This window comes from Lepisma saccharinum, chromosome 4, assembly GCF_977018435.1.
Source record: "Lepisma saccharinum chromosome 4, izLepSacc3.1, whole genome shotgun sequence".
NCBI lineage: Eukaryota > Metazoa > Arthropoda > Insecta > Zygentoma > Lepismatidae > Lepisma > Lepisma saccharinum.
The window spans coordinates 48861733-48878307 of record NC_139232.1 but is presented as its reverse complement, the minus strand read 5'-3'; positions in this window follow the sequence as shown (position 1 = coordinate 48878307).

The following is a 16575-nucleotide window of genomic DNA, read 5'->3' as shown; positions in this document are numbered from 1 at the left end:
CTGTACATGGATGACCTCCCTGAAAAACTGTCCTCCCTCCCTATCAATATACTTTTGTTTGCGGATGATTGTAAACTCTTTAAGGAGATCTCATCGATTCATGACATGATGATTCTTCAAAATGCTCTCACAGAACTTGTTAAGTGGTGTCGTCAGTGGAATTTAGAACTAAACCCTCAGAAATGCTCTTTCCTTACTTATTCCCTAAAAAAGAACAAAGTGGTGTCTACTTATTCTATTGAAAACAATCCAATCCAAAACGTTTCCACCCAAAAGGACCTAGGTATTATCATGGATGAAAAACTCACTTTTAATTATCATATTATTGCTACCACTAAAAAAGCCATGCGCCTTCTCGGTCTTCTATACAGATTTAGCGAAATTCAAAACCCATCATCTCTTGCTTTATTCTTTAAATCTTTCATCTCGCCCATCCTCGAATACTGTTCCCCAATTTGGGCAATGGCCTCAAAAACTAATCTCACCAGAATAGATTCAGTTCTCAGTTTCTTTCTTGCAATTGTTCGCCATAGAATACCTTCCTTTCGACATGTATCCAAATCAGACACCATGGCTGCTCTGAATATTCACACTCCATCCTTTCGTCGTGATCTAGCTGACATGAAATTTTTATACAAAATAATAAATGGCAAAATCAGAACAGATCTCCTAATCAGTGAATTCTCACTTAGGGTACCCCAAAAGCTAACGCGCAACCTGCAACTCTTCCACAACCCAACCACTAGGCTATCCCTTCTACAACGCTCCTTGTTTTACAGGCTCCCAGAAATCTACAACAAACTTCCCCTGAATGTAGATATATTCCTTCCTGAACGTAATTTTTGTATATTACTGACGAAGAACGTGTAAATCTATCCCATCTTGTTATTGTTTTTATGTTTTGTTATTTTTTGTTTCTACTTTATGTTGTTTCAGTGTAAAATGGCCAAATAAGACTGTATCTGAAACTCTGAGTAAATAAATAAATAAATAAATAAATTTAATCTCATTATGATCCATGTTCATTGTTTCGATTAATTACAAAAGTGACATAAAAGCAAAGGAAAATAAGAACAAATAAAAATAATTGTAAAATGACTACAACGTCAGAACTACATTTGAAAAATAAAATGCGAGCAGAAGATTCATCTTCAAACAGGCATTTGGGGAGAATTGTGTAGACAGACATCATGCTCCCGAAAGTTGCCAGTCCACGTCTAGCGTAAAGTTCGATACTGGAGTTGTGCTTTTCGGGAAAGTTTGCTCGACGCTCCTCAAGTCTCTTATCAAGATTGCCTCGGTGTTCGCAGCATTGCCAACTCATTTTTTGTCGAGAAAATCTTTTTTCTCCTAATTCATTTGCTGTTGATTGTACGTAACAGCTGTGCATCGGCGCACTGCAGCGATTTTTCTATCTGCTCCATTAGCAACACTTCTTCTTTAGTTGTGTCGCGCATCGCACGGCAGAAATATCTGTGTTGGACTCTACAGAGCATTTATTGGGCCCTTACTTGAATACTGTTCCTCTGTACTTTATGAGATTAATAGAAATAACACCACGAAACTAGAGAAAATGCAAAATTGGGCTATTCGTAGCATAAGAAATACGGCACACACGACCTCACGTGCAAGCAGAGAAGAGCTCCAATTACCCACGCTGGAATCCAGGCGAAAATATGCATTTCTACTAAAAATTCGCCAGGCAATTAACACGCACCACCACTTATTAAAGGACAAAGTAATGGTATCTAGTAATAAACAACATCCCAATCTGCGATCCAATAACACCAACAGGATCCGAGTACCAAAATGTAGCAAGGCAAGATACGGATCAAAATCCCTGTCATCTCTGGCAAGTAAAGCGTGGAATCTACTGCCTGTAAATTGCAGAAAGGAGAGAAATTTGGCCAAATTTAAAATACAGAAGAGGACATTAATCTATGAATACTGACACCGTGCCTCATCTACCTCATTGCCTCCTTCATATACGAACGTAGCTGCAGAAATGTTTATTTTTATTCTGTTTATTATATTTTTCAATTATATAAATTTATAATATTCCATTTTATGTATACTTATGAACAAATGGCATAACTGTATATTAATTCATGTAGGAAAAAAAGCTGTTTTTTTGTAGTTAAATATATCAATGTAAAAAAAATTGTAAGCTTAATTGTAACCCTCCTTTAATAATAAATAAATAAATAATAATAAAGTGAACTTTCTGAATGAACGTGTTACAGCGTATTTTGCCACTAATAATTCCGAATAGAATTTAAGTGATTCAGCAAACAACGCTTTTATGGATTCTGTAAATTTGAAAAGCACACGAGAGGTTCAGTTTTGAGTTCTTTACATATTGAAGAAACCTTATGACGAACCATACCTGGGATAAATTAATTTGAAAGCGGAATCGATCTGAGAAAATTTGATTTTTATCATGCATACAATGTGTTTGTGTGTAAGGAGGGAGGTGGGGTGGATCCAAAACTAGGTTCAGGTACGCAAATCCCTAGGGTTTGCATTCATCATGCAGATAGTGCCAACTCAGGCTGGGAAGACCAGGTGCTCGCACGTGTGATGCTGGAGAAAGAGGACAGGTTACCACAAAATCTTCCTCACTCCCTTCCACTTCCTCTCTTAATTACACCTCGTGTCCTCTTCCGGTTCTCTTTTTATACCTCACGTGATTTATCGTTTCCATGATTCTTCCATTCCGCATGCGAGCATCGCATCTATTTGAGAACTGATTAGCTTTCTCATTGCTGGAAAAAAAAGTCTGGAACGAGCATGGCTGAAGATATTTCATCTGGATGGATCCTTCGGTCACTACTTCTTCGGAGTGATGGTGCGAGATAATCCTAATTACACTAGTTTCTAGTCACTAGATGTCCGAGAATAATTATGTCAATCTCCTTTCCAGATATCCAGGAAGGACCAATATTAATATCAGTAGCACCAACTTCATATGAGTTTTAGGAGGAAGACATTCACACACACACACATACACAGAGAGAGAGAGAGAGAGAGAGAGAGAGAGAGAGAGAGAGAGAGAGAAAGAGAGAGAGAAAGAGAGAGAGAAAGAGAGAGAGAGTCTGATAAGTCAATACCTATTTTTAAGTTGGTAATACATAATATCGAAACCATTATACTGGGTGATTTTTTTAACCTGAATCATTTGAATATCTTGAAAAAAAATCATCCTAAAAATATGTTTCAAATAAAAAGTTGATAGTTTTTTTCCGTAAAATCCGAATCTGTAATAACAAATAGGGGTTTCTATTTGAAATTTCAAAGTTGCCCCCCGCCCCACCTACAAGAGGGGGAGGGGGTGTTCTTTTGTTGCACCAATAAACTTCCCCCTCCAAACTATCAACTTTTTATTTGGAACATTTTTTTGTAGGATGATTTTTTTTCAAGATATTCAAATGATTCAGGTTAAAAAAATCACCCAGTACTATAACGGGAATGAAAACTAATTCTGTACCATTTATGTTGGAGGTAACTGAACATGCCACCAACTCTTAGCTCAGGCACAGAAGAGCGATCAAGAATTGAGGTATGGAAATCGGTAGAGGATTATCTTGTTTTCAACGACCGTTATTTCTGCAAATTCCGTGCAGTGGTCATAGTCCTCAGGAAAGATTTTCTGGACCTAATGAGGCTTCCAGGAACGGGAATTTAATTATTTTTTCAAAACGATCTCTATGGTATAGCGTATTAGCCCGCTCTCTCTGCTGGCCGGACTGGTGGACTTTTTAGGGCTTCTTTCAAACATTTCCCGCACGTGAGCAACATTCTCTTCCGATCGTGACGTTGCCAATCGACCAGTACGTCGCGCATCCAACACAGACAGAACCTGTTCTCATCAATTTACTGTCAAATTTTTGATGATTTTGGGATTCAACGTTGCATTTTGACTATTCTCAGCTCTCCACCAATGCTGGACATGAACTACCGATTTCCATACCTCGCACCTTCCAGCAATTCTTGCATGCTCTTCTGTGCTAATCGTTGATGGGACGTTCAGTTATCTCCAACATAAATGGTATAGAATTAGTTTTCATTCCCTGTGGTAGTTACAATATAATACAATGTGATAGTTACAATATAATACAATGCTTTCTACATTATGTATAACCAACTTAAAAATATTTATTGACTTATCAGACACCCTGTATATATATCCACCCCCACCCCCTTTTGAAACTTAGCATTTTGTATGCCTTTTCTCATTTTTTAGTTGCTTTCCTTGTATTTTTATCTAATAGTGACTATGAAGTTAATGTAGAGTACATATAACTGATGAAGGGACACTCACAGAGAATAGCCATGCTGAGGCAATACTGCTCCTCGTGCAAGTGATCAGACTGGAACAAGGACACACCATTAAATGCTTCTATGTTGAAATAAGATGCTGACGCATCAACCTATTCTTTCGGCAATGAGCGTTAGTAATTACATCGCCGTTGCCATGATGATTAGGTAAAGATGAATGGCTTTGAACAAACGCCGGAGGCACGATCAGTCAAGCTTGTCTATTTTCAAACACGTATAATATTCACAGGGTGAATTTCATGTTGGAAATTAAACTTCACAGTTTATCAGTACTAATGCTTAATACTTTTACATGGACAGAACATATTTCTCGCTTCACAATAAATTCGCAACGTCTTGAAATATATTTTTTTATTCGTTGTTACCCGAAGGATAGCCGTATATCAAAGTCTTAACATTTTACTTCAGAAAGATTACATTGAGTGAATTTCCTGATGAAATTTTCTTTAATGTTGGGAACAGTAAAGTTTCTCTTTTTAGATTGAAAAGTTAAATTCATTTCATAAGTAGAAGTAAAACTTTCAATTTGGAATATGAACCAAAAATACTGCATTAATTAGTTACAGCAAGCGTACCTTACAGATATAAAACCCAAATTGCTGTAGGAACAGACATAATTGCATAACAATTTAGGATGTGATTTGGCGATACAGTAACATTTGATGTTATTCTACAGGGCTATTCTTAAGTCTATAAAAACTACAAAAAAATCATGATTAATAATTTACGTACCAGATACCATATTTTATTGCAGCAAAATAAAAGTAAATTCACCAAATGTGTTATCACAAATTAACAATGTACCCACCTTTGCTGTAGATATCAACACGATAACCCACATCATCCTGTACTCGTGTGATCATATCGCGGTCGATCAGTGTTGACGATATGTTACGGAGTTTAATAAGATGATCAACGTGTAGAGTCACAAAGGCATTATCCTTCACGAATCTCCACAAGAAAAAGCAGCATGAATTTACATCCGGTGACCGAGGTGGCCACCCTTGTGTCCTGTCCAAAGTTGTGGTAAGTTTTCATTGAGATACAAGAAAACCATATAAATGTCGCATGTCCTTTACGGAGACATAAAGAGGTTGTCGTTCTTTGGGGGTAAGAATTGCTTCATTTTTTAATGTTTCACAGACTTATGAATAACCCCTTATTCAGGATATTTAAAACACGTGTTTCTTTTTCAAGAATACGTCCAGGTTTAACAATGGTGCGTCTGAACAGGTGGATAAACAGTCTAGTGAGAGACGGGGAAAAGGTGGGTATCGATCCAGAGGTAATCACACTCCCCCCCCCAATACATTTCATAATTCACATTTTCTGCTTCCTAGCCGTGGGTGGTGAACAACAAATAAGAAGACGGCGTTCATGAAGAGAGATGCTGCGTCCTGCCGTTCGCTCCAAGCCCCGCAGGGAAATATTTAAGCGAGGTGGAAAATTGTTTTTGTCACGAAAGATAGGGCAGCTGCAACTTATATCAGGGATTAGGCACGGAATGGAAAATTCCTGCGGGAGAGACTTGTGGGGGCGATGTCAGGGGCTGACGCAAATGTCCGGCAACAGTCAGGCGAGCAGGAAGCGAAGTCAGGACCTCGTTGAATAACCTCTCACCCCACTCGCAAGAAAAAGGGGCTACCGACAAGAAAAATGTCGGCAGTTTCTGCGAGACACGGGGTAAAGATATTTACCGAAGCGTAAAAGAAGAGAAAAGGGAATTCGGAAAATGAGGTGAAGTGATGTCGAGTGACCTCAAAAGTACCCGAAAAAAATCTCCGGCATCCTTGTTCCTCAGTCCGCCATTACAAAGGCCGTTACCAAAGGGACCCTGCAATATGAAAAAAATGTACAGGGGCCATTTGAAGTGCCCTCTTACTGGTCCCTGGACCATTCTTCACAACTTTACGTTTTTGTGAATCATTCTACTTTTGTACCTATAGTTCAAAACTTATTTGGTTACAGGGTGTACATAAAAGAATAGGGTAGACCGGGGTAAAGGTACATACAGGGCATAGATCCTATTTGCAGTTTTCTCTGGTTCGGTACATACAGGCCCATAGCCAGAATTGATCTCCAGGGGGGGGGGGCTCACAGGTTATCAGGGGGGCTCACAGGTTATCAGGGGGGCTTTGTAAATCAAGTCCGTTTTTCAAGAAATTAACAGTGTTAAATGAAGGTAAATTATGTGTGGGGGGGAGGGAGGTCATAAAGTTACATAAAGTTTAGAAATATCACACAAATAGTACATTTTTCTATATCTTTTAAAATATCGCTTGAAGTGTTAATTCGCTGCTACTAAAATCTACACACTCTATACTACGTTTGATGATACATATATTTATATCACCCAAACAAATATGTACAATACTCAATCATAGTGCCTATAGCGTACATTCCACTCCCCAACCGAAACAATAACACTCCCCTTCGTTCCCAAAACTTGGAAGCTGTTCACCTTTGACGCAGATGCGGTCATACGATGGCATCGTGTATTCATACCAACCCTCCTGCCCCTTCTTAACATATTAGGGAAGCCTTCCTATACATTGAGGGGAGCTGGCCTCCGTGCTTAAGTGGAGGCCACAGGCACGCAAGGGGTCCCGGCTTCGAATTCTGACCTAGGCATGTGTGTACTCTGGGAGTTTCTCTTCATCAGTTTCATCACATCATCACTCATTCTCATTTTCGTGATTAGCCAAAAGAAACAAGAAATGCGAAGTAAAATAAACCAAATTATTAAACGGATCATGGAAAACAAGAAGTATTTGATCCCAATAAGCTCACTGCACTAAAGGCCAAATTACATAAATAAATATACGAGTGATGATACGTGTATGATACGAAAGTAAAAGTGAAACGCATTGTAACAGAAGGTATAGCCTAATGAGTAAGGTTACGTAAAGGTCATATGGCATATATCGTCAACTACAACTCTGCTAGAGTTGACGAGCTGTATCTTTGCGGGTGAACCCTGCCCAAGCCCGGCTGCGCAGTAGCAAGGGGGCGGAGTTACCGGCTGCGCGTCATTATCCTTGCGTTCTGTCCTTGCTGTCGACCACCCAAAGGGCGAGTAGGTGGCAACTACATAAACGCAACTCTCTCACACTCTGCGCGGAGTAGCCAAGGCCACCCGCAAAGATACAGCTCGTCAACTCTAAACATGTTTCCTTCGTAGCCGAAAGTTCCTAGCTCTACTGATGATACAGCGCATGATGTTCCGAGTATATCTCGGGCAAGTGAAGGAAAACAAGTCTCTGCGCAAGTAGTGACGCCAGGCAACTCCACAAATGAACAAGTGAGAAGAAACGGATTGCATGGAGGGAAGGGGAGGGGGAGCGACGGCAAGACTACCAGCTTACCCAGCAGCGTGTACTGCTTCGCTCTGCCCACTCGATTTGCTCCCCTCTCTGTCGCTATGCGCGGCCTTGCTCCTCAGATTGCGGGGAAAGAGTTGTACGTCTTATTCTCGGCATACGCCACTGACGTGTGCGCGCGTGTGTGTCTAGATTGCGAATTCAAAAGAAAGAAAAGATCGAGAGGAAACAAGCAGAGGAGAAAGAGGATGATGGAGAAGAAGAGGGGAACAATATTTTCTCCCCAAGTTACCTATCGTCTCTCTCTCAATTTATCTTGTTATATCTTTCTCCCCCTCTATTATTATGTATGATCCTTCCTCTTCCTGTGTGCTGCTTCTTTTTGGGGAAACGATATGGAACTACAGAGTGTATTATTTCTGTTTCTTTTTCTCAATCAGTTATCTAATTCCCATATATATATATATGCACACAATCTCTATATTTTTTTATATAATCTAAATAAGTTCATTCACCTCCTCTGTCGTTCATTTCTTCCCTTACAACCGCTGTGTAGAACTTCTTCCATTTTATTTGTTACTTTGATGAGACTTGGCTTCATTTTCACTGGATCATCTGCAAATAAGAGAACTAGAAACTGGTATAGGTAGATGTTGGTGGAAAGCCCCACAACGCCGTCAACGTCTCTACCATCTGTGGGGGCCTCTTTTGTTTACAGTTGGAGAGGGACGCAAGGCCGCTTGTACCTTACGTCCTTGCGCCGGAGAACCAACTACCTACCCTACGCACAAACACATAGAACAACCTTATCTACTCGACTCTAGCATTTCTTGGATCGCAAGGCTTGAAGCCACCCTATCTCTGCACACTTGCTGAGGAAGTCTACGACCCAAGGACACCTAAAAGCACCTAGAGCATAAGAGCAACACACGCATTCGACAACTATATCCACTCGACTACAAAAGTGCACTTATTGAGGTCAAGCATATAACTCGAGTGGAATAATCACTGTTGCGAATTAACGGGGAGCGGGGTGGTGTACAGGGGATTTCCTCCTATGAAACAATCACAACTGAAAAATAATTCGTGTCCATTATCGGTCCAGCCATCAAAGATGTCCCTACCAAAAAGTATGCAGCCTTGTGGATTAAAGAAGGATGCTATTCTGCAACTGACCTACCAACCGAGACTGTTTTCCACTTAAGTTTTCATGGCATAGTGCTGATACTTTACATGTATTAAAGTCCTCACACAAAACACGTAGGTAAGTTACATGGACGTTAAATTTGAACTTGGCTATATAAACTTGGTCAAGTTTTCGATGTTACTAGTTGATTGGATTGTTGTTTAAAGCCCAGTTTGTGAACAGATAGGTTAATCGGGACTGAACCTACAGTTTAAAGTGGGTACTGTTTCTAAATTATGTGTAAATATTATCATAGGATTTCATGACCTAGGTCAGAACCAATGTTAGAAAGTCCTTTGAACTGCAAGGGAATTCTTTAAGTTACTTACTGGTAATATATTATGCAAATTTACGTAACCAAAAAATGGAGGTACATTGCACATAAAGTGGACTTGAAACATAAATTCAAACTCAAGTACCCCAAAAAGAAACCGTTTCCAAAATGAAAATGCAAATATACCAAAGAGTGGGCATTCCCCCTCCCCCACCCCCCCCCCCCAAAAAAAGCAGAATGCTTAATTTGCACAGCGAGAATTTAATTTCACCTAGTTCTAAGGTCTTACAGGTACTCACGCAATCAGTAATTGATAAGAATGTGAACGCAGTTACTGAGATACTGCTTTATTTGTCAGCAATGCCCAATTATTACTTCCGAAATGTTGTGCCCCGAAGATGTACAGTCATACGAAATAAAAATAAGACATCCAGATTTTGAAATAATCACTCCACTTCACAGGCGTCAGGGTGGTCGTAACCCGAGAGGTGCCCCACTCATCATAAAAGGGGGGGATGGTCTTTTTGCCCCCCAAGTAGCTCCCAAAAATAATGAAACTCCTTTTTCGAACATACAAACATGGATCAGAGGTACCACGAACGACACTAGATTAAGTGGTCTCTGACTCTGATTGATATCTGTTGTTACGACCTTACTTATTTTGTAACTTTGCAATTCCATGTTAAAAGAAAAATTGATAGAGTGTTACCTCGAGTTCTTGTTAATGTCTATGATACTACATGTTGTGACGCAAATATGAACGCGCCAATCAAGGCGTTGTTCAACTAATGTATTAACCTTTCTATAGCAATCTAATGAAGTCAGCTCGCTTAAGACAACGGGCATTTATTATGATGTAAATATAGATTTGCCAATCAAAGATTATCAATGTTTGATGAACTAACCTCATTGTAATTAAATAATGGCGGAACATTTAAATTTGTATAATTCCAAAATGTAAGATTTTATAACGTTAAAGAAATAATTGTTAACTCAAATGAATATGTAAACTTTCTTTGTAAATTATTAATAGCCAAACTATGTATTTTTCAAATATCCTTCTGTTGTAATTTGGAATATTGTAATAAGAAATTACCTAAAGACAGGTGTTCGAGGCTGGAACTTTGGGTATAAATACGAAGCAGTTTGGTCTGTGAGGTCTGTTCTGGTGTCAGTCTAGAAGTGAATAGGTGTAAGCCGCTCTTCTGTAAAACCTAGACTGGCCAAATAGGAACGGTCTAATCTAGGAAGAAGTGAATAGGTGTATGCCGCTCTTCTGTAAAACCTAGACTGGCCAAATAGGAACGGTCTAATCTAGGAAGAAGTGAATAGGTGTAAGCCGCTCTTCTGTAAAACCTAGACTGGCCAAATAGGAACGGTCTAATCTAGGAAGAAGTGAATAGGTGTATGCCGCTCTTCTGTAAAACCTAGACTGGCCAAATAGGAACGGTCTAATCTAGGAAGAAGTGAATAGGTGTATGCCGCTCTTCTGTAAAATCTAGGTTAGCCGAATGGGATATAAGTTCCAATTTAGGAAGGAGTAAACACGTGTTAGCCGCTCTTCTGTAAAAGCCTAAATTGGCTATCTCGGGTGATAACTCCAAGTCTAGGAAGAAGTGAATAGCTGTATGCCGCTCTTCTGTAAAACCTAGGTTTTGGCCACCCTAGTTTTACCTTTCTAGGAAGTTTTAAATTATCTACTAACAATTGATCTCCAAGTTTAGTTACGAGTTACCTAACCACTGGCTGTAAGTACTCAAGCGGCAAATAAACATTTGATTAAAACTTCACGACTTTGATTGGATTTGTTCTGCACCTACCCTGAAGATAGGTTTCAGTGTAGACCTTTAGAGCCTCAATGCTCCCGACTATAGGAGTAAAGGTTGAGGAAAGTTACTAGGAACGTAACAGATCCATTTTGGCGCCCATCGGAACTTTGGGTATACGACAGTACAGGATTTCAGCCACCGACGTTGGACACCTAACAGATTCTTCTTGGCGTACAACGTAGATGCTCGACAATTGAAGAATCCAGCCAGACGACTATTACGGAAGAGGTGTTCGTTAGAATCGAAGTTGTAGTAGCGCCGTAGAAGCTGAAGAATCCTGACCACTGCAGTCGAAGAAGATGACCAACGACGAGTAGAAGATTCCTACAAGAAACAATAACTTGAATTCTTCATTAGTTTGATAAAGTTCTTCAAGAAAAAGGATTTACATTTTAAAAGTGTGAAAACTCAAATATTAGTATTTAGTAATGTCAAAAAGGTATTTAAGGGGGGAAAAGAAAATTAACCATGGTGACCTTCACGTGCTGCTCTGATGACTCCAAGTCCGAAGAAGGAACAGTCAAATGTCAAGAACGCGAATGTTCGTTCCACTTGAGTTGTTTGAATATGGATGCGTCGAGTGAAGATGTTGATAGAACTAGTTTTAAATGCCAAGGTTGTCAAAACAAATCTGAATCTGCGAACCAAATGATAGATTTATTGAAAACGTGGAGACAAGAAAATGAAGAGAAGGGACAGAAAGAAAGACAAGAATACGAAGAGAAAAGACACAAAGATGAAGAGAAGAGGCAGAAAGAAAGACAAGAAAATGAAGAGAAGAGACAGAAAGAAACACAAGAAGATAAAGATAAAAGACAGAAAGATGAAGAGAATAGACAGAAATAAAGACAAGGTAATGAAGAGAAGAGACAGAAAGAAAGACAAGAAGATGAAGAGAAGAGACAAAAAGAAACACAAGAAGATAGTAAAAAGATTAAAGGATTAATAGAGGAAGTAAGATTAGAGTGTAAGATCAATAAGAATGGGTTACTAAAAAGTGTAGAAGAATACCGAAAGGGAATGAGGGCCGAAATGGAAGAATTTAAACAAGTAACGAGTCAAGAAGTAAAAGATCAAATAGAAGCAACCCAGAAAGCCTTATTGGAATAAATAGATTAATAAAAAAGTCAGAGGAAAACAAAAGAAACTGAATTAACAGGCTTATTTGAAAGTTTAAGGCTTGAAACTACCAAGAGCTTGATGGAAGAAAAACAGCAAAGAAGAAAGGAAATGGAAGACGAAATAAAGGAAGTACAATGGCAATTTCACAAAACTTCTAGCGAAATAGCTTCTTTAGCCATGAAATTAGAACGCCTAACTTTGAGTGCTAATTCAGTAGACCAAAGTCAGAGGATTCACTCTGCCAATTTGGACACTCCTATTGCTAGTGTATCTAAGAGAAGGTATACTGAAAGAAGTAACCTCTCATCCTCTAGTGGTACGTCCGAGGAAGGTTCGGAGTTGAATAGCAGCCGACGCTCGAAGAAAGTGAAGAAGTCACAAGAATTCTTCAATCACCTTTCAGAAGAAGAGACTAACAGAGTTAGGAAACCCAAGAATCAGAATTTTAGACTGGCAGATATAAAAGCCTTAGAGAAGTTTTCTGGAGAAATAAATTCAGTCTCGGCCGAACGATACATCGAAAGTTTAAAAACCTATATAGATATAATGGAAGTTTCAGAATTTTACAGGTTGAGAACTTTACCTTCCTTAATGACAGGAAAGGCCAAATCCTGGTTTATAGCAAATGAAACGAAGTGGAAGAGTTTTGATAAGTTCTGTTATGCATTTCGAAAGCAGTATGCTTCTTTAGAGGCTAAACAACGAGAAAAAGAATTTGTAAGGAATAAGAAAAGTTAAGAGGTCCCTTGGATTAACGTTAGAAGAATACTGCCGGGAAGTCTATGGAAACTACTACAATCTCGTGGAAGTAGTAAATCAAGGTGAAGTCTTGCATTTGATAATCAGCCATCTTCCGGTGAAAGTTCGACAACTGGTATTGACTCGAGATCCAAAAACCAATGAAGAACTAGCAAATTATCTTAGTCGATATGAAGCTTCCGAACAACTGGAGATAAGTAGGAGAGATAACCCCAAGATAGAAGACCGATGGCTGTTTCAACCCAGAGTTAGGCAGACTCATATAGTTTCGTCTAGATTTAACAACGAAAGTGAAGGAGCGACCAGAACACCTCAGAATCCTAATAGGAACAATAATAGAAACCAAAGGTGTTACCAAGGGCGGAATTCCTATAGCAACGACAATAGAATTCAACCATATAGACGACCATGGAATCAATCCCGGATATCTCCTTCCAAACTGAAGAAGTCCCGACAGAGTTATATCCTGTCGCTCCAGCTTGGGAAGGTTCAATGCTCCTAAATCAAAATTTAAACCAACCCTCGTTGTAAATGAAGCTCTCTCATTTACAACGGAAGGGAAAACTGTATCGGAGAAAAATGAGAGTACCGACAATTTCCTCACCGAAGATTTTTTAGAAGTATTGCATTTAGAATTAGAAGTCGAAAATGAAGAATGGAAAAAGATAGAAGAACATAGGGGAATATTGTTGTCCAGGAAACCAGAAATTATTGCCCAAATTTTAGGATTAAAAATTAAGTGCACTATAGAGACAGGGATGATTGTACTATAATGAAATACAAAATTTGGCTTAAGTTACGGGACAGGTTACCCGAACTTAAACTTCAGAAATGTCACGGAGTGAAACTACGAGATTTTACTGGAAAGGAAAGTTCTAGAATAGTAGGATGTAAAAGAATTCACTTTGAAATTGGGGGATGTGTATTTGAAGATTTGGTCTATGTAAGTCGAAATTTAGATGCTGACTTATTGATGGGCTACCCATTTTTGGAGAAATATCAAGCAAATTTAGAATCAAAAAACCAAAGACTGTATTTGAAAGAAGGACTGTTGGTGGAAGAAGAATTATTAGGAAGAAATACCTTGACGGGAAAAGATACGTCTGACTTTGAAAATTGTATTAGTCAAGTAATCATTGATGCCTGGATGGCTAATGAAGAAGAAATAAGAGAGAAAGCCTATTCTCCTGAGATACTCAACTTTGAAATGAGAGAAGAATTGTTGCAGTTATTATTGGAATACCAGGAGATTTTTTCCTGCAAACCCGGACTAGCAAAAAATGCTAAATGTACAATACCTCTGACGTCCCACGAACCAGTATATTCTAGTCCGTATCCCATTCCGATGGCTAAAGGAGAGAAGTTGGAAGAAGAGTTGGAACGAAGGAAGGAGTGGGGTGTAATTCGGCAATGTTAGTCTCCATATCTAAACCCTTTGCTGGTGGTCAATAAACCTAATGGTTCGGTGAGACCATGTATTGATTTCCGAAAGTTGAACAAGTTGATAATAACTCCAAAAAACACGGTACCAATTTTGCAGGAAGACTTACAAAAATTCAGAGGGAAAAAGTATTTTAGTTGCCTAGACTTAGCTTCCGGATATCTGCAAATCCCTATAGACAATATACATCAAGAACATACAGCTTTCTCATATAAAGGACGTTCCTGGTGTTTTACGAGAATCCCTTTTGGTTTATCGAACGCAGTGGTTGTATTTATGCATGCCATGCAATCTTTGTTTGAACCTCACACTGAAGAGTTCCTAACCATCTACATAGATGACCTGCTGATCTTTGATGAAACTCTGGAAAATCATTTCCAGCACATGAAGTGGGTTTTATCCAAGCTAAAGGCCGAAGGATATAGAGTAAAACTGAAAAAAATCCAATGGGTGAAATTAGAGATTAAGTATCTTGACCATATTATATCTGGAAGTTGGGTTCGAGTCGACCCTAAAAAGGATGAAGCTATCTTAAAATTTCCTAGATCTCGAAGTAAGAAGGATCTTCAACAGTTCTTAGAGTTATTAAACTGGAGAAGAAGGCTCGTAAAGGATCTATCTCGAAAAACAGCAAACTTGGAGAAATTATTAGCAAAAAATATCAAATGGGAATGGACTAACGAAAATGAAGCTAGTTTCCGAATTCTGAAAAAGGAGTTATTCCAATTACCTGCCCTAGCGCAGCCTGATTTCACCAAGCCTTTCTCGCCTGCTATGTGACGCGTCCTTGACTGGATTAAGGGCGGTGTTGTTCCAAGGGAAAGTAGAACAAACTCCGGACTTAGAAAACATCGCCATTATACAGTATGCCAGTTTAAAACTAAAGGGATACTATTAGAATGTTTGGCAGTACTTTTCGGAATAGATCATTTCAAAGTCTACTTGTATGATACCAAGTTGTACGTTTATACTGACCATAAAAAATTGATATGACTTGAGAATAGTCGTGACTGGAGTGCTAGGTTAACCCGTTGGGCCTTAAAACTTCAACAATTTAACTTATCCATTTTTCATATTAGTGGAAAGCAAAATGGGATAGCCGACGTCCTATGTAGATATCCTCAAGCAGAAAATTTCCTGGATAACGATCCTGAAAATGAAGTCACTTACTCAGTGAGATTGACGAGAGCACCCAGTTTAGTGGGAGAAGAACTGCAAGAGTGGCGGAACGCACAACTTCAGGATGAATGGTGCCGTTGCATCTCTGAAGACGTTCGATTGCAACCTAATTCCGGTTACCTGCTACATGAAGGCTTGTTGTTTTACAAGGATCAGAAGGGACGAGGAACTTACCGATTACTAGTTCCAGACGTTTTGATTCCTAAGGTAATGGTTGCCGAGCACGACGAGGCTGGTCTTTCGGGTTCACCAAAACTTATAAAAGTCTAAGACTTTATTTCATTTGGCCCAAAATGAAAGAGAAGATTGCGCAATATGTGCGGGCATGTTTGGTATGCTCCCGAAACAAACCGGACAGGAATGGAATCTTTAGACAACAATTTAGCATTATGAACAAACTTCCCCATGAAGTATTGTCTATTGACATAGTGGGAAAACTACCTAGATCCGGGACTTTTAACTTTATCCTCACCATGGTGGATGTAGGCATACGATACGCTATAGCTTACCCTTTAAGGACTGCTAAAGCTGAAGAAGTAAAAAAAAAACTTGAACAAGGAGATATGGCTCATTATCCTAAACCCAAATATGTTTTATCAGACAGTGGGACTCAATTTACTTCCCATAAGTGGGCTAATTTCTTGAAGAAACATGAGATAATTCCGTGGTTCACCACTCCCTATCGTTCTGCAAGTAATCCCGTAGAAAGGGTAAACCAAGAAATCGTAAGTTTGCCGAGGACTTTCTGCTCGAAGCAACATGATTCTTGGCACACATACCTAAATAAAGCATGCTGGGTGGTTAATTATTCGGTATCCAAAGCTACGGGATATGCCCCAGCTGAACTATTTTATAACAAGCCGGTACCTTCTAATTTATTGAAGCATTTAAAATGACCCGAAGGAGACGAAGGAAAGATCAAATGGGAAACCAAATTGTTTCTGGCCTCATATAAACCCAGAACTCAGAAAAAGAAAGGCGAGCAAACCGGATATATTTTGAACACCGCAGATTTAGTGTTAAAAAGAAATCGTAAACTGAGTTCGGCATCAAGCAAAGAAATCGCCAAATTTTTCGAATATTTCCTAGGTCCCTATGAACTAGTAGAAATCGGTAATAATGTGGCC